Below are 22,436 nucleotides of genomic sequence, written 5' to 3'. Positions count from 1 at the left end.
GCGGGGGATTTCAGAGATTGAAAACAGAGCCTTCCCTGCGCCTCGGCTCCGGAGCTCATCTGACTTGAGTTAGCGACGCAACCCCCCCGCCCCCGCCCCCAGCGCCTTAAAAAAAGTGTTGGAGACTGGCGCGCTCCTTCGTTCTCTGCTCGAACTTTCTTCGTAGGTGTGCTCTCTCTCCCAGGCGCTGGGGAGGAGGGTCCTCGGCCGCCCCTCCCCTCCGGGTCCCTCGGGTCCCCTCCGGGCGGGGGCGCGCGGCGCGGGCGGGGGCCCGGCGCCCGGTGTGCTGCAGCCGTGCGCGCGGGGGCGCTGCGCCGTGCGGGCGCGCGGCGGGCTGGAGCGCGGGAGTGCCGCAGCTCGCCAGCCGAGGCAGCAGGGCTCCGCGGACTTTTTTTCAAACTCCCATCAATGAGTCTTCGAGGAGGAGCGGGAGGCGGTGGCGGCGGCGGCGGACGCGAAGGAAGGCGAGGAAGAGCCGGAGGAGCGGGAGGAAGGAGCGCGGGCCGCGCGGCGCGCCGGGGCCTCGGGGAGCTGCTCGCTCGCCGGCGGTAGGGTGGCCCGGCCCCCGCCCGCCTCTCGGTCCCCTCCCCTGCCTGGCCCGCCCCGCCCCGGCCGGACTGAGTCCCGGCACACGGCAGCCCGCGGCGGCTCGCCGCGCCAGCCAAGTTGGGATGGGGGCCCGCAGGCACCGCTCGGCGCCCCGGAGGCCACCTGCGTGCTAGAGGCAAACTTTTGTCTCCCTCGGTAAAGTGGCTTTGGCCTTCTTTTGCTTGCTTTTCGTCGCGAAGTGCCCCCTACTCCGGCCGACCCCGGGCCGAGGGGATGCTGCACCGTCTCGGAGGGTCCCTCGGCCGGGTATCCGCGCCACGGCATGGGGATCCGGGCACCGGGCTAGCGGGCGGCCCGGGTACGGGTTCCGGCCAAGCCGGGCGGGGACGTAAGGGGGGGTCCGGGGAACTCGTGGCCGGGGGGCGATTTTGCATCTCCCTTCCCACCTGGGGGAAAGAGCCAGTCTTCTTGGGGTGCGCAGCGAGTCGGCCTCCACCCCGTCTCCACAGCCCGGGGCTGTTTTCTCGGGAGGTGGGGGTAGCGCCGGAGGCTGGGGTGCTGCGAAGCTCCAGAGGTGGGCGGTGGGAGTGTGTCTCCGGGTAGTGTGCCGGGGGTGGAGGGGCTGCAGCCACAGCCGCTGCGAACTTCTAACTGCACTTCTCGGCGCAGCCCGTCCCGAGCCCTGCCTTTCTTTCTTTCTCGCTCCTTCCTCCCCCTCGTCAGGCCCTGTTGCCCCCTCCCCCTCGGTCAGGCTCTTCCCTCCGGCCTCCCTCCTCGCTTCTCTCCTCCGCCTCTATTGCCCTCCGCCCCGAGAGCCGCTTGACTTCCCGGAGGGATCCGCGCGTAATCCCTCGCCCTTTCCTCGGGTCCCCCCAACCCCGCACTTTCTTCCCCGCCCCCACTCATCTTTCCCCCCCCCCACCCCCGGCAATCTCTCAACAAGTATATTTGCTGAGGAATTTGAAAAATCCACTACTGCAACTTGATCTGTGTGTGATGGATGGGGAGAGGCGCGGAGAGAGTTGGGCGCCAATCCTATTAAGGGTTTAGAAAGGGGAGCGTTTTCCCCGGACGGGGGCGGGGGGGCGTGTAGAGGGGGGAGGAGGAAGGGGCGCGTGCTTGTGTGTGTGAGTGTGAGCGCGCCCGCCGCGTCGGGGAGCTGGAAGTCCACCCATCTCGGCGCCGTTTCAGCCCAGCAGTAATTGCTGTCATTTCCTAGGAAACCCGACTTTTTCTGCGCGGGGAGCTCGGGATGGAGCCCGCGCGCTTCACCCCGGGTGACCAGCCGCAGGGACGCTCGTAGGCTTTGGGTCTCCCCCAGGGGGCCTTCCTCCACTCTCCTCTCTTTTGTGTCATTTTGATGTGGTTTTCCGAGTTGATCCCGGCTGGAAAAGTAGACCTTTCCCTGGAGTCTGGTGCCGGGCCCCGGGGGTCCTTCCTGCGCTCCTCTGCCCTCTGGCCCGGGCGTCCCGGGCGGTGCTCGGCCTGCAGCGCGGACTTTGCAGCCCAATGGCCGCGGCCGCGTCCTGGGCCCCCGCCCCGCCGCCCCCGCCGGGCGTGTGAAGGTTTAATCCCTACAGCTCCAGATAAAGGAGCAGTTGTAAAACGCTCATATGCTGTTTGCTGACGAGGCTCAGGGGGATGTTGGAGAATTTGAAAGTAAACGTTTCTCTCGCAAGCGGCATAAAATAGTGTTTAAGCAAATATTGTATTGGAGTGCTCAGGGGGCTCGGTGCCAGAAAGGAAAGTAAATAAACGGTGAAATCCAAAATGTACAGCCGTGGAAAGCCACGGAATAGGCGGGCTCTCCACCGGTGCCCCCGTGAGACCTGTTTGCTCTAGCCACCTCGCCTGCGAGACCCCTCCCCGCCCATTTCCTTACCTTGCCTGGGGGTTTCCTTCCCTCGGCGGCTTCCCTGTGTGGGCGCCTGGGAGCGGCTTTGCACTTGGCTCTGCCGGGAAAGAAGTCATTGTGTGGCTCCCTGGGCTGGTCTCCCCAGGGCCAGGGAGGGCACCCTGACTATGCCTGGCTGCTTTGAGTTTTGGTGCCCTTTAGGCTCTCCCCAACTTCTGGTCCGCCCTGGGGCAGGATTTCTAGACTATAGCCTCTAGGCCACTGCAGCCACATCCCTGCGGAACCTCCCTGGTCCCCTTCTTCCTTCATCTTTCTTGCTTTCGTTTTCCCAGACTTCGTGCTTCCCCCTTACAGCTGAGGGTTACAGGAAATCATGGAGATGTTCTCCCCCAGATTTTAGGTCCCACTCAAACCTAGACGCATGGAGAGTTGTCACTTGTCAGAGCGTTTCAGAGTTAGTTCAAGTTTGTGATATTTAGGGTGGTTTGTATTTGCCCTTTGCTGGGAGAAATACGCTCATTTCATGAGGTTAGTTAGTGATTCTAGGGGGATTTAAACTAAGGCAGTGGAGGTGAGGGGCCCACTCGGCCAGGAAATAGCCCTCAGGTGACCCGGCGGTCTCTTGCTTTGGCGTCTGAGTGACAGATTATAGTCAGGGCAGTCTGTTTTCAAAGTCAGTGGGCGAGGATACCAATGGGAGGGAGAGAAACACTTCCAAAGCAGGGCTGAGCTCACCGGAACAAGGCTGGACTGGCTGTTAGGGATGTTTTTTTATCTTCTGTGGGGATTGTTTGGAGGGGAATTTGCACAGGGTTCAGACTACTTCAGCAGGGCCTCCCAGGCTGCTTCCAAATTCACACTGACCCTGCCCGTGGCCTTGGAGGGGACTCTTGGCTTGGTCCACCTTGAAGGGTGTGTGGGGTTAGAGAGGCCCTTCTGGCCGGGCGGCCTTAGAAAGGCGGGCCCGTCCATGTTCTCAGGGATGCTCCAACCCACCTGTGGGGAACAGAGGAAATCCTTTGAGTCGCCTGGTTGGAAGAGGGGCCGCAGGGCCGCTGGTCAGTGACTCCTTGCCCAGCTGCAGGGGCCTTGGAGGCTGTGTACTGTAGCTGGCTTGTTTGCACTGCAGACTGAAAGATACACAAATACTTCATGCTTTGTGTACTCCCACACGTGCCCCGTACACAGTGCAGCCCCTCGGGCTGGATTAGCCAACCCGGGGATTCAGCAGGCAGACTGACAAAATTGAATATTTGCCTAATAAACGCCCTTCTTCCAGCAGGGCCTCTCTTGACCACCCGGGGAAGGGCGGGGGGACTGTCACCCCACAGATGTCAGCGATTCCCTCCAACTGGGACCAGGAGGTTGTCATGCACACTTTGAAAGGCTGTGTGACCCCTACACACCCAGCTGGCTTGTTCAAGCACAAAACCCAAGTCCCACATCCTTGTGGACTCAAGGGGTAGGGCAGCCTGCCTTTTCCTTGGGCAAGTGTGTGTTCAGCCGGGTTTCCTTTCACCCGAATGACGCTCGCTCCTGCTGGTGACGCTAGCTCCGGGGAGGTGGAGCCACCTGCCCTGCTTCTTTAGGATGGGGACGGGTTCTACCTGTGCCTGGGCCTGTTTCCCGGTACGCGGGGACAGCCAGGCCAGGCCAGGTGGACCTAGCTGTGGACCACTGCAGCTGTTCCTGCTGGACCCTTTGAAATGGAACCCCGGGGAAGCAGCTCCCCGTCCCCCTTCTTCTTTTCAGTAAGTGTCAGAGGCTCGCACACGTGAAACACGTGAAGAATGCCAGAGAGAGAAACTGTATTCTCAGATTCCAGAAAATACAGAGGCCGCATGGGTGATTGTACTAGCCACCAGAATAGGCAGCAGTTTCAGTGAACAAGGCTCCCTGGCTTCCAAAGAAGGCTCCCGGGAAGGGAGGCTTCTCTGTAATTGTAGCCTCAGGCTTGTTTAAAAGACGCTTTGGGAAGGGGTCCTGTTTGTTGTTAGGCAGTGTCTTTTGGTAAAGAGCAACAGCTTCGTGGGTTTTAAATAAATACTTGCCACCAGATTCAATACTATTACGTATTCCGAAATGAATTTGAGTGTTTGCTGTGGACTGTAAAGGATTTAAAAAAAAAAATCATTGATCATTGTTGTTAGATTTTGAGGGTGACCAAAACATCCTTAACCTACAAAACTATGTTTAAACCCCTGGGAAAATGCAGCAGCGATACCAGCAGACTTTCTGCATGTTTAGTATATTACTTTCCCCAATTCCTTCGTCAACAAAAGCATCCTCAATATAGTGGTTTGTGTTTTGATTCTGGCTTCTTAAAAAAAACACACATGGGGGAAAATAACTCACTTAAGATGTGACCAAAGTTCATATTAAACTGTTGCTGAGATTTTTGGTTTCAAGTGAAAAAGTTAATGTGGTTTTATGTGTGTGTATGTGTGTCGTTTAAAAAAAAAAAAGGTTGCTGGGAAGTGTGTTTTAACTGTGAGTGCCCTGTTTCAGGCATTAGCATAAGAAAAAAGTTTTAGTGCATTTCCTATTGTCTTGAATGAAGAGTTTCAGCAAAGGGAGGGGAAGCAGCAAAAGGGTGATGGTGCATTGAGATTCTTAGGCAGCCCAGGCTCGTCATCTGCCCCTGAAATCTGTGATCGGATAGCACTTTTATCTCACTTTTCCATTCTCCGGCCTTTTTCACACGTTCACTTTTTGTCAAGGTTTATTGATTATGTTTTCTTCTCTGCAAATCTGTGCAAAATTTAATGAACCAAACACAGCAGTGAGATAAAGGGGGCTTTTTATTCATTAGCAAGGGATTGATTTCCCCCCTTGGGCCGAGGGCCCCCTGGCCGCCCTCAAGTGAGTGGAGGGGGTGGGAGGAGGCGGTGGCCCTGCTCCGGGCTGAGGCGGGGCTTCCCCGCAGACCGGCCCCGGCTCAGCCCGGGACTCCCGGCCCCGGCGAACATCAGAAGCTTCCTGATGGGTGTTCCGGGCCAGCCCCAGCCGCTGCCGCTGCAGACGCCGGCCTCGAGCTCGGGGGCCGGGCTCCTCCGCGATCGGGGCTCCCTGGGCTTGGGGGCGGGTGGAGGCGGGGGATACTTGTCTTCCCCACCCTGACAAACCTCTCGAGTGCCTGGGCCTTCCCGGGGACACAGTTAAGTATGGCCCTTCCTCCAGCCCCGACTCTCAGACCTGTAATTAAGCAAAGCCCCTGGTGTGATTATGCTTTGCTGACTCGGCTGGGTTTGGAGCCGCTTCCCTCCACGGAACAGGGTGAACTTTAGCTCTTTTCAGAGGCTTCCTGGGCAGACTGCACATCTGTCTGTCTGTCTGTCTGTCTGTCTCCCCTACTCCCCCATCTCCCTTCTTCTCTGCCCGCTTTGTCTTCTTCCCTTCTTTCTTTCCCCCTTTCTTCTCCCTCGCCCCCTCTCTCTCCCGCCCCTCCCCTCCCCGCCCTGGGTCTTCCTTCTCTCCTCCCTCCTGTCTTTTCGCTCTTTCCCTCCCTCTCCTCCCCGCCCATCTCCTCTTTCCTTGGGCATCTTTTTCTTTCGCTCCCCCTCCTCCCCCCTTCCTCTCCCAGCCCCCCTCCAGTTTCTGCCCCGCGGAGGGCTGGCCGGGAGGCCTCCGGGACGCGGCGTGCCCAGGCCGTGGGGACCGTGTCCGCGTCCGGGGACCCCTCTGCGCGCCGAGAGCCCGCGCGTCGGCCGCGCCGCGTCCCTCCCACCTGCCCGCCCGCCCGGTTTGTGGCGCGCGAACAATGGCCACATTGTCCCGGCCGCGCCCCGGCCGCCCCGGCGAGTGGCGGCAGGCGGGACCCTGCTCGTGGCGGCTCGGGAAGAAAGCCAGCGGCCCAGATCCAGATCGGCCGCCTTTGTCGCCGGGTGGGAGGACGCAGCGCCCGGGGGAGCCGGCGCCCACCTGGGGAAGGCGCTTCTCCAAAGGGCGCCCTCCCTGCCCTTGGCCGCTGGTCCTCCCTGCCCCTTCCCCGTGGCTCCCCTCCCCCTTCTCCGAGAAGGGATTCATTCGACTTTAGGTGACAGTTTGCAGAGTGAATTGAGAGCATTTCGCTAGAGCCAAGAGAAGAGGGGCCACGTTACCGAACTTTTGGCGGCATCCGAAACTTTTTCTGTTAAGGCATCTGCGCTGGTGCCGAAGGCCCCCTTTTGCCCTGACCCCCACCTTCCCCACCGAGGCAGGAAAGGAATGGTGGTCTCTCAGAACAGTATCCCCCCCTCAACCCATTCGCCTTGACCTGTAGGGATTCAAGACCTCTTAGCGCTTAGAAAAAGAAGGATCTTTGAATGCTTAGGATGTTAAAAGAGCATCCGTCCCTGCGTCCGAGCAGACGCTTAGCAATGCCCCTTTGTGTGCTGGACAATGCAATAAGTCAGCCCGACTTTTGAGCCACGTTTATAAGGAACTGTAAGGGCCGCTCAAGTACACTTGTGCTAAGTTGAATTGATTGAAATTTAATGGCGGTTAGTGGCGATGAATGGTAATGATTTCCCAGCGTATCTTTGGCATACTTGACATTAATAACAGTGTGTGTGTACCCGCACCGGGAGCCTGCCACACACGTGAGGCGGTAGCATTATTCATTTCCGGAGGTGCCAGTCCTTTGCCTCCTTCCTCTCCTGAAATCCTTTTCCTTCTCACCATAATTCAGTTGTTCAGATGATTTTTTAAAAACAGCAAAGGAAAAGAAGGAAAGAAAAATCTTTCTGCATTGAGTTCGTACATCATTTCAACATAATTTTGTGCTCATGATTTTTTTTCAATTCCTACGTAAATCAGCTTCTCATATACCAAATATGATGAATTTGTTTTAGCTGCCATCATGAATTAATGTTATGCAAATAGAAGCTTTGCAGGTGAAATGATTTACTTAATAATTTCAACTTCTAATATTTAAACTCATTCATTATGTTGGGAGTTTAAAAAAACAAGTCCATATTTTTAAACCTGCGTTGGGGGAGATTGCTATGCAAGTATTTGCAGTGTAGGCAGGCCTTGAAGGCCAGAAAATAGCTCTTCATGTGTTGATTCTTTCTTGGAGAACCTGTAGTTCACCACGCGGTGGCTTAAGAAGCAGGGGATAGAAGTCTTAACAAGTGCCGCCTGGGGGTGGCATGACACAAATGCATTGAAATAAATCCACGGTGACCATCACGGTGATATACCCCCAGGACTGAACATGCTCTGCTCTGGGAACTAAGAAGGGCTTCGCTTTTGAACTTTTGGTCTTGACCGAGCCGGGTGGTGAAGGGTGAAGGGGCTCCGATGCCCCCTGCCCTCATCTTTGTCATTTGCTGGTTGAGACCATCTTAAGAGCAAGTCTTTAATGCCTGCCCATGAAGGTAGCAGAGATATAAAGAGTTGGGCAGAGGACTGCCACTCCCCGCCCCCGAAATGCTAGGAAGACTTTCTTACGTGTGTCATCTTTTCAGGATGCTTTCTTCTGGAAAAAGTTGAGGAAGAGAGTAAAAGGGATGAATACATGCCCTGTGATAAGTAATGAGCCGAGGCCCTTGGGGTTACATCTGGGAGAGTGACACCCATCACTCAAGAGCTGGGTGACCCTGTGCCAGTCGGTTGGCCTCTCTGTGGAGGGCGAGGGAGCTAGGCAGATGTGATCTCTCAGATCCTCCGGCTTCACCAGCCTGGGAGCCAGCACACCCGGCCTCTCAAGATGTCAGACCCGGCGGGGGTGGCGGGACCAGGGTCTGGGCAAAGTGGGGGTTCTGGGTCTTTGCCTCTGCTTCTGGGGAGAGTGAAGTGAGGCCCGCTCAAGGAATCTGCCCCCGCTTCCCATCTCCCCCTGCCTGTCACCCTGCCTAGTCAGCTGTAGTGCTCGGGGCAGGTCCTGGATGTGGTCACAGGGGGAGCGGGGATAGAGTGGACTAGGGGACGTTGGTGGAGGTGGGGGAAGCACTCGGCAGTGCCTTTTCAGACTCTCCTGAAATATGTCTCGGATCTCTGACTATCGATGAGGGTCTGGTTTTGACTTGCTGTCTCCAAAAATTGAGGTCATCGTGATCGGACGATGGGTTGAAGTTTCATCACTCAGCCGTTTCTGCAGACGGCAGTGGGTTGTGTGCGGTTGATACATTGTGTGTCCAGGCAGCGACAGCGTATTTAGGGCTGGCCCTCGCCGTCTGCGGAGATCAAGGTGAGGGGATGTCGCTGGCGCTCGCTGGCTGAGGGTGCCTCGTTTCTGTAGGGAAAGAAGGAATCTGACTCAGCAGTTACTCAGGAACTGTCAGGTGTGCTGATGGTAGGATGGCAGGCTTTGAATGTAACTCAGATGTCTTCATCTTTAGAAGATGTCACACACGTGTTGTCATATGTTACTCACACGCGTGATGTAGTATGTTAGGCTACTCTTCCGGTTAAGTGTGAATGTGGTGTGTGTGATATCTCTGTTTATGCTGATGTACGTATATACCAGGAAGTCTTTTAACTACCAGGTCTCTTTATGAATTAGATATTTTTCTCCTAAGATGCACTTAAACAAAAAGAGAAATAGCATAAGAGAGTGAAGTCAGAACTGGAAATGAGCTATAGTGGCAAATTTAAGAAAGCTTCCAGCGGGCTTCCAGCCAGGGATTCAGATGGAAAGCTGGGAAAATATGCAGATTCTCGGGCCCCCACGGAGACCCTATTGAATGTGAATTCTTATGGAGGGGACCCTGACATCCGCCTTTTATCAAGACTTTTTAGGGTGTGGTGATGGGAATTTAGTGATTTCTTTCTGTGATGTCCTTCACTTCCTCTGATTTTTGCATTAACAAAGGGAGAACGTTTGCTTCTTTAAGCCTGGATGGATAACTCAGGATTTAGACTTTCCAGCTATTTGCTGGACTGGAGGTTGGGGCACACAAACTAGCTGAGAATTGAGCTGCTTCTCCTCCAGAACAGCACAGAGAAGTGGGCTCTCTTTCTGAGACTGTCAGGTGGCTCTGGCAGTCCCCTGGTTTGCTGTGAAAGATACCTGAAGACCCCAGGAGAAACCACAGAGCAGCGAGCTTATTAAATCAGCACCTTCGTTTCTGTGCCGTGGCTTCTTGGCCGGAGGGTTCCTAGGATCGCTCCTTTGTTTTTTCCTGTATAAGAAACTACCTGTGCATCGTGATGGCTGTCTCACTGCTTCAGTGACCAGAAGTCAGTCCCTCTTTGGGTCCAGTTCTGTGTTGCAGAGTTTTTTCAGATCTTTGGGAAGTGTGACCCCCACTGAGGTTTGACCGAAAGGCTTACCTGTGGTGTCTTTATGGTTCCTGAGAAGGACAGGAAGGATGAGTGAGGGGCTGGTGCAGGCGGTCATGCCTCCCAGCCGTGATGGCCTCAGGCCTGGAGCTGCAGGAAGTCTGCCTTGAGGAAGAGGGGCTGGTGGAGTGGCCTGATCTCTCCTTTGCCCAGGTCCACCGTGAGGGAAGCTTGTGGCTGAGGTGATCCGCGGTGGTGGCTGGCATCTCGCCCCCAGCTCACAGCATCCGCTGCCTGCATCCTAGCCTTGGCATCAGCATATTTCGAGAACATCCCGTCTCCTCACTAGGACTTGAGTCTCCTTCAGAGTGAGAAGGCAAGAGAGATTCCAGAAGGAGTCTCTGACGAGTACAGGGCAGCTGGGTCATCAGGGAGGGCGTGGCTTCTCAGCTTAGAGTGGGTGTCCTGACAGCTGCCTTCCAGGTGTGTCTTAGTGTGAGACGGGGCTCTGAGTGGGAGCCTGGCGTGGCCCTCGCTCAAGGGCAGGGTCCTGGGGGTGGTGGCCTTTCCTGTCCCTGAGGTCCAACTGGCCTTGGAGACTTGGGCTCTTGGGGGAGCATTGCGATGTGTACTGTCCTGGCCTGCACACTCTTGGCTTTCTGTTAATATTTCAAGTGCATGTGGGCAAGGACTTCAGGAGGGACTGGAAAAGGACCACTTCCACACAATTGAAGCTGGGCCTTGTGGACTCACCCCGTCCACTCTGCCCTGGGTTCCGACTGCGGCCGCTTGGAGGCATTGGGCTGATGGGGAAGTGCGGTCTTCTTTCCACGTTAGCTCAGTTCCTCTGCTCGGTCTAGACCCCCAAGGGCAGATTGAGGGCACACTGCCCGGCGGCACCCCTGGCACTAGGAGCCCAGTGGGAAGTGCAATGAAGGCTGGTGGCATTTCCATCTCCCCTGAATCTCTGGTGTCCAGCATCTGGGTGCCAGATCGGGCCCTCAGTCCTGGGACCCTCGGGCCCCCAGGGCCCAGCCTAGCTGTTTTACCAAGAACAGCTAAGGCCCCATGCTCTAGGGCGGTGCTCCTTCATTGACACCCCTCTTCCCATCCTCCAGGGACCCCCGTTGAGCAGGCGGTCGCTGGTGGGCAGGAAAGATGGAGGTGCCATCAGGCTGAGGACCGCTTTGGAATCTTTTTTTAAAAAATAAAATTTATTTATTTATTTATTTACTTCTGGCTGCGTTGGGTCTTCGTTGCTGCGTGCGGGCTTTCTCTAGTTGCGGCGAGCGGGGGCTGCTCTTTGTTGCGGTGCGCGAGCTTCTCATTGCGGTGGCTTCTCTTGTTGCAGAGCACGGGCTCTAGGTGCGCGGCTTCAGTAGTTGTGGCACGCGGGCTCAGTAGTTGTGGCTCGCGGGCTCTAGAGTGCAGCCTTGGTAATTGTGGTGCACAGGCCCAGTTGCTCCGCGGCATGTGGGATCTTCCTGGACCAGGGCTTGAACCCGTGCCCTTGCATTGGCAGGTGGACTCCCAAGCACTGTGCCACCACAGAAGACCCTATCTCCTCAAGGGTCTTATTTTATTCTCTTTATTACGTTGTTGGGCATTTAGGGTTTTTTCTAGTTTTTGTTATTGTAGATAACACTGGAATAGACATCTTTGTGTGTAAATGTTTACCCGAGATTCTAATCATTTCCCTAGAATAGATTTTTTTTTAAATATTTATTTTAAAATTTATTTTGGTTGCGTCGGGTCTTAGTGCGGCAGGCGGGCTCTTGGTTGCGGCATGCATGCGGGATCTAGTTCCCCGACCAGGGATGGAACCCGGGCCCCCTGCGTTGGGAGTGTGGAGAGTCTTACCCGCTGGACCACCAGGGAAGTCCCTAGGATAGATTCCTAAAAGTGGAATAACTTGGTAGAAGTATTTGGACAGCTGTTCTTGAGGCCCTCAGTAGGGTTTAGAGGATTTCCATTAGTAGTTTTCTAGCTTTTGGGGAGAGATGTGAGATGTTAGATTGAGGTTCTCAGAACAGCTATGTACAAATCCACGTAGAGCAATTAGTTGCGTGCCTTCTGCCTGCCCAGTGACTTGCAAAATATGGCCTAATTCTGCAGATGGGTGAACTGAGTCTCAGAGACATCGGATAATCCCTGCGTTTCCCTGAACAGTGGGAGGAAGAGCCCTGGGCAGAGGCTGGTGCCCTGACCAGGACCCTCTCCTGGAGCTGGCTTCTGAGTGCTGCCCTGACCCACCCTGTGCAAATGCTGCGGCACTGATTCTCAGCCATGGCTGTTTGTTCCTCAGGGGATATCCGCCCATGTCTGGAGACGGTTTTTGCTGTCATAACTGGTGGTGGGGGGTTGCTCCTGAGATCTAGTGGGTGGAGGCCAGGGATGCTGCTTAGCGGCCCGCAAGGCACAGGGCATCCCCCGTGACACAGGATGGTCCAGCCCAAATGTGCCGATGCTGCGACTGAGTGACCCTGGGTGGAGGTCACCGGCAAGGCCTGCTGTAGTGTTCCCCTCCCTGGCTGACACAGCAGGATGCTGCGGCCGGGGCTTCGGAGCAGGCAGCGGTGCTTTTTCACACCTCACTCTCTCACCAGGCTAGAAATCTTCAACCTTCTTTTCTGTGCCCTGAATTTGAAACAGTGTGGCAGTTGCCATCAAGAGGAGTTCCTTGTGCAATCCATCAGTCAATCAGCTAGCACTTACTGGAGCATCTGTTACGGGCCTGGCATGTGTTAAGCTCACTGCCGTAGGCTCACACCTTGCTAACTTGGTTAGGAGCTGGCGGCCATCGAAATCCCAGCAGATTTCTCCAGTGTGCATCTATCCTCCTCCTGTATCCTCCATGTCTAGCAGGAGGCTACTTTAGGAGAGCCAGGAATTGGCTGGTGTGACCTCAAAGGCAGTTACCTAGGAATATGAACCAGGAGCAGATACTGCTGTCATCTGAGAGAACCTGTCTGCTTTCCTGGCTTCAGGCTAAGTTTCCTACTTAACAATGAATTTTGTACCGGCTCTTCCTGGCTAGTCAGGGATCATAGAGTCCTGGGTCCTAATAGTGAAAAGCCCAGGGGTGGGGGCCATTGGCGGTGGCTCATTTATTTAACCAAACAGTCGTGCCTGAGTAAGTCCGGGAAGGCTTTCTATAAGAGGCCAGTGTCACTTGGAGGATGAAGTGTAGGGTGGGGACCCAGCAGGATACAGAGGGGCCCTTTATGAGAGCCTGGGATGCTTTGAGTGGGTGGCTTTTTGATCCCAAGGATGGCTCCACCAACTTATTGTCAGCCGTGGTTTATCTTCATCCAGGACATGAGGTATAAACATGCAGGGTACTCGGGTTCTTTCTGGGACTGGAACATTTGGGATCTGATGTGCAACAAAGTGATTATCACCTTTGCCCTTTCATTTTCCTCCTTTTGGGTTTGGGCCAACTTCATTTCTCAAGTTATTTTTTTTCTTACAGTTAGGCTTTTCCCTCTTTTGTGGAAAAGAGGGAATTCCCAGCAAATATGCACATACCTCTTCTCATCCCACCAACCCTTGCCCATCTGTAGGCAAGGATATGGTGTCTGACCCTGCCTCCACCTATTCTTGACCTGCTCCCTGAAGATAACGCCCACTCAGGGTCTGTTGGAGGGAGTGATGGTTGGAAAAGGAATGAGAGGGCTTCCCTGGTGGCGCAGTGGTTAAGAATCCATCTGCCAATGCAGGGGATACGGGTTCGAGCCCTGGTCCAGGAAGATCCCATGTGCCATGGAACAACTAAGCCCATGCGCCACAACTACTGAGCCTGTGATCTAGAGTCCGCGAGCCACAACTACTGAGCCTGTGTGCCACAACTACTGAAGCCCGCGCACCTAGAGCCTGTGCTCCACAACAAGGGAAGCCACCGCAATGAGAAGCCCGTGTACCACAACGAAGAGTAGCCCCTGCTCTCTGCAACTAGAGAAAACCCGCGTGCAGCAATGAAGACCCAATGCAGCCAAAAATAAATAAAATAAATAAATTAAAAAAAAAAAAAGGATGAGGGCTTCCCTGGTGGCGCAGTGGTTGAGAGTCCGCCCGCTGATGCAGGGGACACGGGTTCATGCCCCGGTCTGGGAAGATCCCACATGCTGCGGAGCGGCTGGGCCCGTGAGCCATGGCCGCTGAGCCTGCGCGTCCGGAGCCTGTGCTCCGCAACAGGAGAGACCACAACTGTGAGAGGCCCGCGTACAACATAAAAAAAAAAAAAAAAAGGGATGTAAAGATGAACCTGGTTTTCAGAACACTCCTGACTGTGATCCTCAGGAACACTTTCAGTGATTTAAGAGTAGTAGTTGTCATGCATCCCACCATCCATCCATCCGTCCATCCATCCGTCCATCCATCCATCCATCCATCCATCCATCCATTATTTATCATCCACTCACCCATCCATCTTCCACCCATCCATCTATTGATCTGTCATCATCCATTAGCCATCGACTGTCCATCCTTCATCATACATCCACCCACCCATCCATCCATCCATCATCTGTCCATCCATCCATCATCATCCATCCACCCATCCATTATCCATCATCCATTGGTCCATTTATCATACATCTATTCATCCATTGATCCATCTATCTTCTATTCATCCATTATTCATCCAGCCATCATCTTCCACCATCCATCCATCCATCCATTTATCATACCTCTGTTCATCCATTCATCCATCCATCTTCTATCCATCCATCATTCATCCATCTTCTGTCCATTCATCCATCCTCTATCCATTCATTCATCCATCCGTCCATCGACTACGGGAATTTTAAAGGCCTTTGCTGTTGGTCCTTGGCATACCCTTCCTCTCGTATCCATGGAGCCAGTAACTCAAGGGTCACATCCTCTGTGGAATCATTCCTGTCTCAGACCTAGGCTTCCGCTTGTCCCTGGGGTTTCCCTTACCTATAACACTCATTGATACTGTCTTGCCATTGCCTTTTATTTGTGCTTAGTAATTGTTTGTTGATGAATGGATTCTAGGAAAGTTCTCAATGGGAGAAAATGGCACTTGTTCAGTTTCCTTTGACAACTCTCTAAAGAAATATGCGCCCACCAAGCGGTCTCCAGATCGGCTTCCGTAAGACAGCAAGAGTGCTTGTTTATAAAATTAGTTTGTAATACGTCAGAGTTGTATTTTATATAATCCAGGTACGTGTTATAGTTCATTTGGGCCCCCTACATAATCTCTGTGTACGATGTTTTTATAATCACTCTGAGGGGTTTTTGGTGGGAGACAGGATGTTTTAGCGGTTAAGGCGTTGGAAATGTAGTGAGGTAACTGGGGTTCTAGTCTGGCTTTGCCTGGAGGGTAATAGGAGACCTTGGGTGAGCCATTGTCGCCCTCTGAGCCTCTCTTGGTTTATTCCTTGTCCATCAAATGAGACGATCATTTCAAGCAACCTTTAAGCCATGATATTCAGGGCCTAGGATCACAGTTTCTCTACTTTAGCAATTAGAGAGGGTTGAATTTGGGGTTTTTAGACTCATGGGTGGTCACATCACTGATTTGCTTGAATGAGGAAGCAGCCCTTGGCCTTGACATTCCCATAGGAGGTTCTCCGTCTCTAAACACCATGATGGTCTCTGGTGGCAGGGCCTTAGAGACCGTGCACTGTTTCAGCACTGTCACCATGGGTTGTGCTAGGATAACAGCCCCATGCAGTAGGAATCATCATGTGCATTTTAAAGATGCCGTGGAGGTTGTCTGGTTTTACTGGACTTGCCCGAGGTCCCAAAGCAACAACAGTCAGGGTCAGTTTCCCATTCATGGGTGGCTCTGCCGTATCCTCGGAGGGCAGAGCAGGGCACAGTCTTTGTCTCTGCAGAGACCCCTCTGTCTGGGAGGCCCGTCCGCAGTCCTGATAGTGGGAATATAGGCATGGTCCTTTCATCGGTCCCCACCTGCCTCTTGCATCTCCCGAGCCAAGAGGTGGTCCTTTCTGTGGAGTCCGGCTCGCTGAGGGGGGGCAGTGAGCCTCTTCCCTGGGCTGGTTTTTCCCCAGAGAGCACCCCCTTTCCGGGGCAAGTCTGGGCTCTCCACCTTCCACACAACGCAGCTTGGCATCCCTTTGGTGCCGTGGCCAGCACCCCGGAGGGGGACCGTCCAGATGGGAGCTAGCTGCTCCAGCTGTGGTGCAGCCGTGTGGGGGGGCGGGGGAACGGGTGCATCAGCCCTTAGTCTGGAGGGTTCAGGGGAGCAGGGGCTTCGGATCGGTCCCAGGAGACAGACTGCGCATCCCAGCTCAGTGGCTCCGTTTTCTCATCTGTAAAGTGAGGATATCTGTGGACCCATATCCTGGGGGTTTAATGAGGATAAAAGGGTTTATATGTATCAAGTCCCTGGTACATAGCATGAAATCTTTTATTTTATTGAAACATAGTTGGTTTATGATGTTGTGTTAGTTTCAGGTGTACAGCAAAGTGACTCAGTTATACGTGTATGTATGTATATCTAGATTCTTTTTCAGAGTCTTCTCCATTATAGATTATTATAAGGTATTGAGTATAATTCCCTTTGCTGTACAGTAGGGCCTTGTTGGTTATCTGATTTATATACAGTAGTGTGTATCTGTTAATCCCAAACTCCTAGTTTATCCCTCCCCCACCTTCCCCTTTGGTAACCATAAGTTTGTTTTCTATGTCTGTGAGTCTCTTTCCATTTTGTAAATAAGTCCATTTGTATAATTTATTTTAGATTCCAAGTATCAATGTAAGTGACATCAGATGGTATTTGTCTTTCTCTGTCTGACTTAACCTCACTTAGGATGATACTATCTAGAGCCATCCATGTTGCTGCAGATGGCATTATTTCATTGTTTTTTTAAATGGCTGAGTAATATTCCATGGTATATATGTACCACATCTTCTTTATCCATTAATCTGTCCATGGACATTTAGGTTGCTTCCAGGTCTTGGCTGTGAAATCTTGACTACTGTTAAGAAGGCAGTTCAACGGGCACCATATTTTTGGCAGCTACATCCTACTAGCAACTCATTTAAGCTCCAGTCAACCCAGATGCCCGTTCTCATTTGCACGTGCTGCTAGTTTAAACCAGAGCCCCCAGCACAGTTTCTGCTAAAAGACCTCTTGACAGGGGCAGAGCCTGTGCTTACCAGCACCTGGACACTTTTTGTGCCCTTGTTTCTGACTGGGAAAGCAATCAGTTCGTTAGCAGGGGGAGTTTCTGAGAGGTGCCTGGTTGTGTCCTGTCTGAGACCAATGAGGCCCCCCCTGGACCTTACCTTCAGGCCGCCTGAGGGTGATGACGCAGCCCCGCGTCTGTCCTGCCGTGCTCCAGGGAGGTCTTTCCAAAGCAGGGCTCTTGGCCAGATCCCTTCACAAGCCGGGATGGCGGCCATGCTCTTCAGCTGATGGACCTGCTCAAGGTTGCAGGTAGTTGCTGCTCAGAGAACATGTGGCTTCACGAGGCCACTGACCACTTGGCTCCCACAGGGCAGCCAGCCCCCTATGGCCCCTCAGGGGTACTCTGCCCGACAGGACAGCTGGAGTGAGGCTCCCTATAGCCTAAAATAGTCTTCTCCCCGTTCTCACCCCGGCTCAGGGCTCTTGATGGCCCCAATATGAAAACAACAGATTTGTTCTGGATTTATCAAACATTTTGTTTTGCTTTTTGGTCTACTTAATTCTAGTCTGTTTTTCTGTTCCTATCCTTACCTCTCTCAGTATTTTACAGATTTGAGATTGTATGGTTTATAGCAGGGGTCCCCAACCCTTGGGCCAGAGATTGGTACCGGCCCGTGGCCTGTTAGAAAGTGGGCCGCGCAGCAGGAGGTGAGCGGCGGGTGAGCCAGCAGAGCTTCGTCTGTACTCACAGCCGCTCCCCATCATTCGCATTACCGCCTGAGCTCTACCTCCTGTCAGCATTATGGTGAGTTGTATAATGATTTCATTACATATTACAATGTAATAATAATAATAGAAATAAAGTGCACAATAAATGAAATGCACTTGAATCATCCTAACCACCCACCCCCCCGCCCCGCCCCGGTCCATGGAAAAATTGTCTTTCATGAAATCGGTCCCTGGAGCCAAAAAGATTGGGGAGTGCTGCTTTATAGTTTTGACCCTGTAATTTTTACTTAATACCTTTTGTAAGCATTTGTTGTAGGCTCTGTCAGAGTGTTTGTGCTTGATCCCCCTCTTTTGGGCATAGTTATTTTTTCACTATCATAAGTAACTCTTCTAAAAACACCTTTGTATATAAATGCTCTAAGTTTCTTAGTCTACTTAACTTTCCTTTTAAAAAAACAACAAAAATAGATCATTTGTAAACTAATTGTGAAGAAAGATTTAAAAAGAAGGAAGTTGAAGCCACCATGACCTCGGGTTTCTGCTCCCCACATTTCCTGTGGGGACCCCCAGCACCTTGGTGGATGATTTTCAAGACTTTTCTACGTATGTTCACTAATATTTTCTACACTCAGGGAATCACATCACAATGCTGTTTTATCGTGTTTTTTTTTTTTAATTAATTTATTTTATTTTTGGCGGCATTGGGTTTTTGTTGCTGCGTGCGGGCTTTCTCTAGTTGTGGTGAGCGGGGGCTACTCTTCGTTGCGGTGCGCAGGCTTCTCATTGCGGTGGCTTCTCTTGTTGTGGAGCACGGGCTCTAGGCATGTGGCCTTCAGTAGGTGTGGCACGCAGGCTCAGTAGTTGTGGCGTGTGGGCTCTAGAGCACAGGCTCAGTAGTTGTGGCGCACAGGCTTAGTTGCTCTGCGGCATGTGGGATCTTCCCGGACCAGGGCTCGAACCTGTGTCCCCTGCATTGGCAGGTGGATTCTTAACCACTGCGCCACCAGGGAAGCCCCACACATGTTGTTGTATAATCTAGTTTTTCACTCACCACCACATTTGTGTGTATGTTTTCCTGCAGATGTAAATCTTTGACTGTAACTGATGGCAGTCTTTGGATAAATTTCTAGAGGTAGAATTCCAGATCAGAGGTGAGGTCATATTTAAACTCTTTTCTCCTGTTTTTAGGTAGGTGGTTAAAAAATGTAACTGCCCAGAGGTGGGTTCTTATTTTTTCTTTTCTGATACTAATAAAAGTAATATATATATATTTGTTATTCCGATTCAAAACTATACCAGTAAGAAAAATATCAGTTTTTTCTGATACAAACGTAATACAAATAAAAAAGCTTAAACATTCAAAAGCGTATAATGTGGAGAGAGGAGGTACCCCCAAATCCTATTCCCTAGAGATAACCACCAATTATGGGTATACGTGAGTTTCCAGTGTTTTTCAACTGACATAGACCAATATTTTATTGTCATTAATTTTTACACAAATGGGAACATACTACTAGTAGTGTTCAACCACTTGCTTTCTTTGTACTCACTTAACAATACTCCTTGGTGTTCTTTCTACAACTGTCCGTGATACAATAACCTTACTCATTTTATTTTTTACTAATCATTATTTACACCTATCCATTCATTGAACAGTCGCGTATTCACATGGTTAATAATCTCAAAAGGCATAAAGGGTTATCTATACACATATATAAAGTCTTTCTAGCTCTGCCGTAGCCCTGCCGTCCACATAGGTTTCCCACGGCCAGTCGGTGATCCTGGGTTTTGTGTGTATCCTTCCAGAAATAAGTTTTCTGCAAGTTGCATGTAAATGACTAGATAATCTTTTTCCCCCTTTTTATACCTAAATGGAAGCATAGGATGCGACCTGTACTGTAACCTGCCTTTTCACTCACCACCCAATGTGAGCACGTAAAGAGCTTCCCATTCCTTAGGTTAAGGAGGTATACCTTTTTTTTTTTTTTTAAATCTAGTTCCTGTTGATGGACACTGTAAACAGTGTTATTTTAATTTTATTTTTAAAAATTTTTCATTGATTTATTTATTTTTTTGTTGAGTCTTTGTTGCTGCGCGTGGGCTTTCTCTAGTTGCAGCGAGCAGGGGCTACTCTTCGTTGCGGAGCGTGGGCTTCTCATTGCGGTGGCTCCTCTTGTTGCGGAGCACGGGCTCTAGGCGCACAGCCTTCAGTAGCTGTGGCGCACAGGCTTCAGTAGTTGTGTCACACAGGCTCAGTAGTTGTGGCTCGCGGGCTCTAGAGCGCAGGCTCAGTAGTTGTGGCGCATGGGCTTAGTTGCTCCGCGGCATGTGGGATCTTCCCGGACCAGGGCTTGAACCTGTGTCCCCTGCATTGGCAGGTGGATTCTTAATCACTGCGCCACCAGGGAAGCCCAACAGTGTTATTAATACATTGAATAACCTTATAATAACGTCATTTCACACACATGAGTATATCTTTGTAGATGACTTCCCAGAAATGAAAGTTCTGGGCATAGAGGTGAGAGTATTTGTAACTCAGGTAGATATTGCCAACTCACTTTCCATAGAAGTTTACATTTCCACCAGCAACCAGTGAGTGCATATTTCCCCATATCCACCCCAGTAGAATGTTAGAATCAAACGTTTTGATCTTTGCCAATCTGATAGTTGGAAGAAAAGCTACGTCTCAGTGGAGTTTTTTTAAAATGTAAAATTTGATAAGTTTTGACTTATGTCTGCAAACCACAATCACGATAGCGGCCATATCCATCATCCCCGTAAGTGTCTTCCTGCCCCTTTGTAATCCGTCCCTCCCACCTGCTCTCCTTCCTCGGGCAACCACTGATCTGTGTTTGGTCACTATAGACCTGTTTGCCTTTTCTGGAGTTAAATGGAACTGTACAGGTTGTGTGCTTTTTTTTTTTTTTTGGTGTGTCTCTTTCACTCAGTGCAGTTACTTTGGGATTCTTCCATGTTGCACAGCGCAATGGTCCATCCTTTTTATTGCTGAGTAGTCTTCCATCATATGGATGTACCCTAATTTGTTTATCCAGATGCCTGTTGATGGACATTTGGGTTGTTTCCAGTTTTGGGCTATCACACATAAGGCTGCTACGAACATTTTGCACAAGTCATTGTGCGGCCATATGCATTCTTTTCTCTTGGGTAAATCCTGAGGGGTGGGACTTCTGGCTCAGAGGGTAGGTGTGTCATGAGGTAGGTATGACTGACTTTTCAAGAAACAGTAAAACTGTTTAACAGAAAGAATTGTACAATTTTATATTCGCACCAGCAGCATATGAGAATCCCAGTTTTACTGCATCCTTGCCAACTCTTGGAATGGTCAATCTTTTGAATTTTGGCTACTTAAAAAAAAAAAAACCAAATTGTTTATTTTCACTCACATATAGATAGGCCTCTTTTTTTTAACCATACTATTCAACCATTTAAAGTGTACAATTCGATGGTTTTTTGTATGTTACATTATTTTGTAATTGTAGTAAAATATATGTAATATAAAATTTGCTATTTTAACCATTTTAAGGGTACAATCCAGTGGCATTAATTACATTCACAATGTTGTGCGATCATCACCACCATCTATTTCCAAAACTCTTTCATCACCCCCAAGCAGAAACTCTGTACCCATTAGGCAGTAACTGTCCATTCTGCACCCCCATCCCTGGAACGTCTACCTTTTTTTTTAAATTGAAGTATAGTTGATGTACAGTATTACACAAGTTACAGGGGTACAATACGGTGATTCACAATTTTTTAAGGTTATACTCCAGTTATAGTTATTATAAAATATTGGCTATATTCCCCTTGTACAATATATCCTTGAAGCTTATTTTATACCTAAGAATTTGTACCTTTTAATCCCCTACCCCTATTCTACTTTCTGTCTCTATGAATTGCCTATTCTAGATATCTGATGTAAGCAGAATCATATAATATTTGTCCTTTTGTGTCTGGCTTCTTACACTTAGCATAATGGGTTTTTTTTTAATGTTTTTTGTTTTTTTTTTTAGAAGACGTTGGGATATGAGTTTTATTAATTTATTTATGCTGTGTTGGGTCTTCGTTCCTGTGCGAGGGCTTTCTCTAGCTGTGGCAAGCGGGGGCTACCCTTCATCGTGGTGCGCGGGCCTCTCACTATCGTGGCCTCTCTTGTGGAGCACAGGCTCCAGACGCGCAGAGCATAATGTTTTAAAGGTTCATCCTCATTGTAGCATGTGTCAGAACTTCATTCCTTTTTAAGGCTGAAGAGTATTCCATTGGATTGGATGTATAGACCACATTTCGTTTATCCATTCATCTGTTAATGGACACTTGGGCTGTTTCCAACTTTTGGCTAGTCTGAATACACTGCTGTGAATATTGGGGTACAAGTGAATTTTAGCTATTTTTAATGGGTGTGTGGTAGTACCTCATTGTAGTTTTAATTTACATTTTCCTAATGAATGGTGTGCTTTTAAAAAAAATTTATTTATATATTTTTGGCTGTGTTGGGTCTTCGTTGCTGCACACGGGCTTTCTTTAGTTGCGGCGAGCGGGGGCTACTCTTCGTTGCGGTGCACGGGCTTCTCATTGCGGTGGCTTCTCTTGTTGCAGAGCATGGGCTCTAGGCGTGCGGGCTCCAGTAGTTGTGGCACGAGGGCGCAGTAGCTGTGGCTCACGGGCTCTAGAGTGCAGGCTCAGTAGTTGTGGCACATGGGCTTAGGTGCTCCGCGGCGCCTGGGATCTTCCTGGATCAGGGCTGGAACCCGTGTTCCCTGCATTGGCAAGCGGATTCTTAACCACTGCGCCACCAGGGAAGTCCTGGTGTTGTGCTTTGATGTGCTCTATTGCCATCTGCATTTCTTCTTGGTATAGTATCTGATTTACCCTGGCAACTCCCTTTTTTTTAAACCTTGGTTTGTTTTTTAATTATTCAGTTTTGAGAGTTCCTTATATATTCTGGCTACCAACTTT

The 22,436-nt window shown here is 51.0% G+C and overlaps 1 protein-coding gene across 1 annotated transcript in view; it reads left to right on the top strand.

The window, feature by feature from the left end:
* The first annotated feature begins 646 nt into the window (after window positions 1-646).
* The window catches only part of GLI2 (GLI family zinc finger 2), a 247,306-nt gene continuing 225,516 nt past the window's right edge, over window positions 647-22,436 (top strand). Inside the window, exon 1 of the mRNA XM_060151553.1 lies at window positions 647-744. The gene's annotated coding sequence lies outside the window, so the exon portion shown is untranslated. The remainder of the gene's footprint in view (window positions 745-22,436) is intronic.

Source organism: Lagenorhynchus albirostris, chromosome 6 (genome assembly GCF_949774975.1).
Source record: "Lagenorhynchus albirostris chromosome 6, mLagAlb1.1, whole genome shotgun sequence".
Lineage (NCBI taxonomy): Eukaryota > Metazoa > Chordata > Mammalia > Artiodactyla > Delphinidae > Lagenorhynchus > Lagenorhynchus albirostris.
Note: the sequence above shows the minus strand (reverse complement) of the source record. Positions and strands in the feature narration are given on the sequence as shown.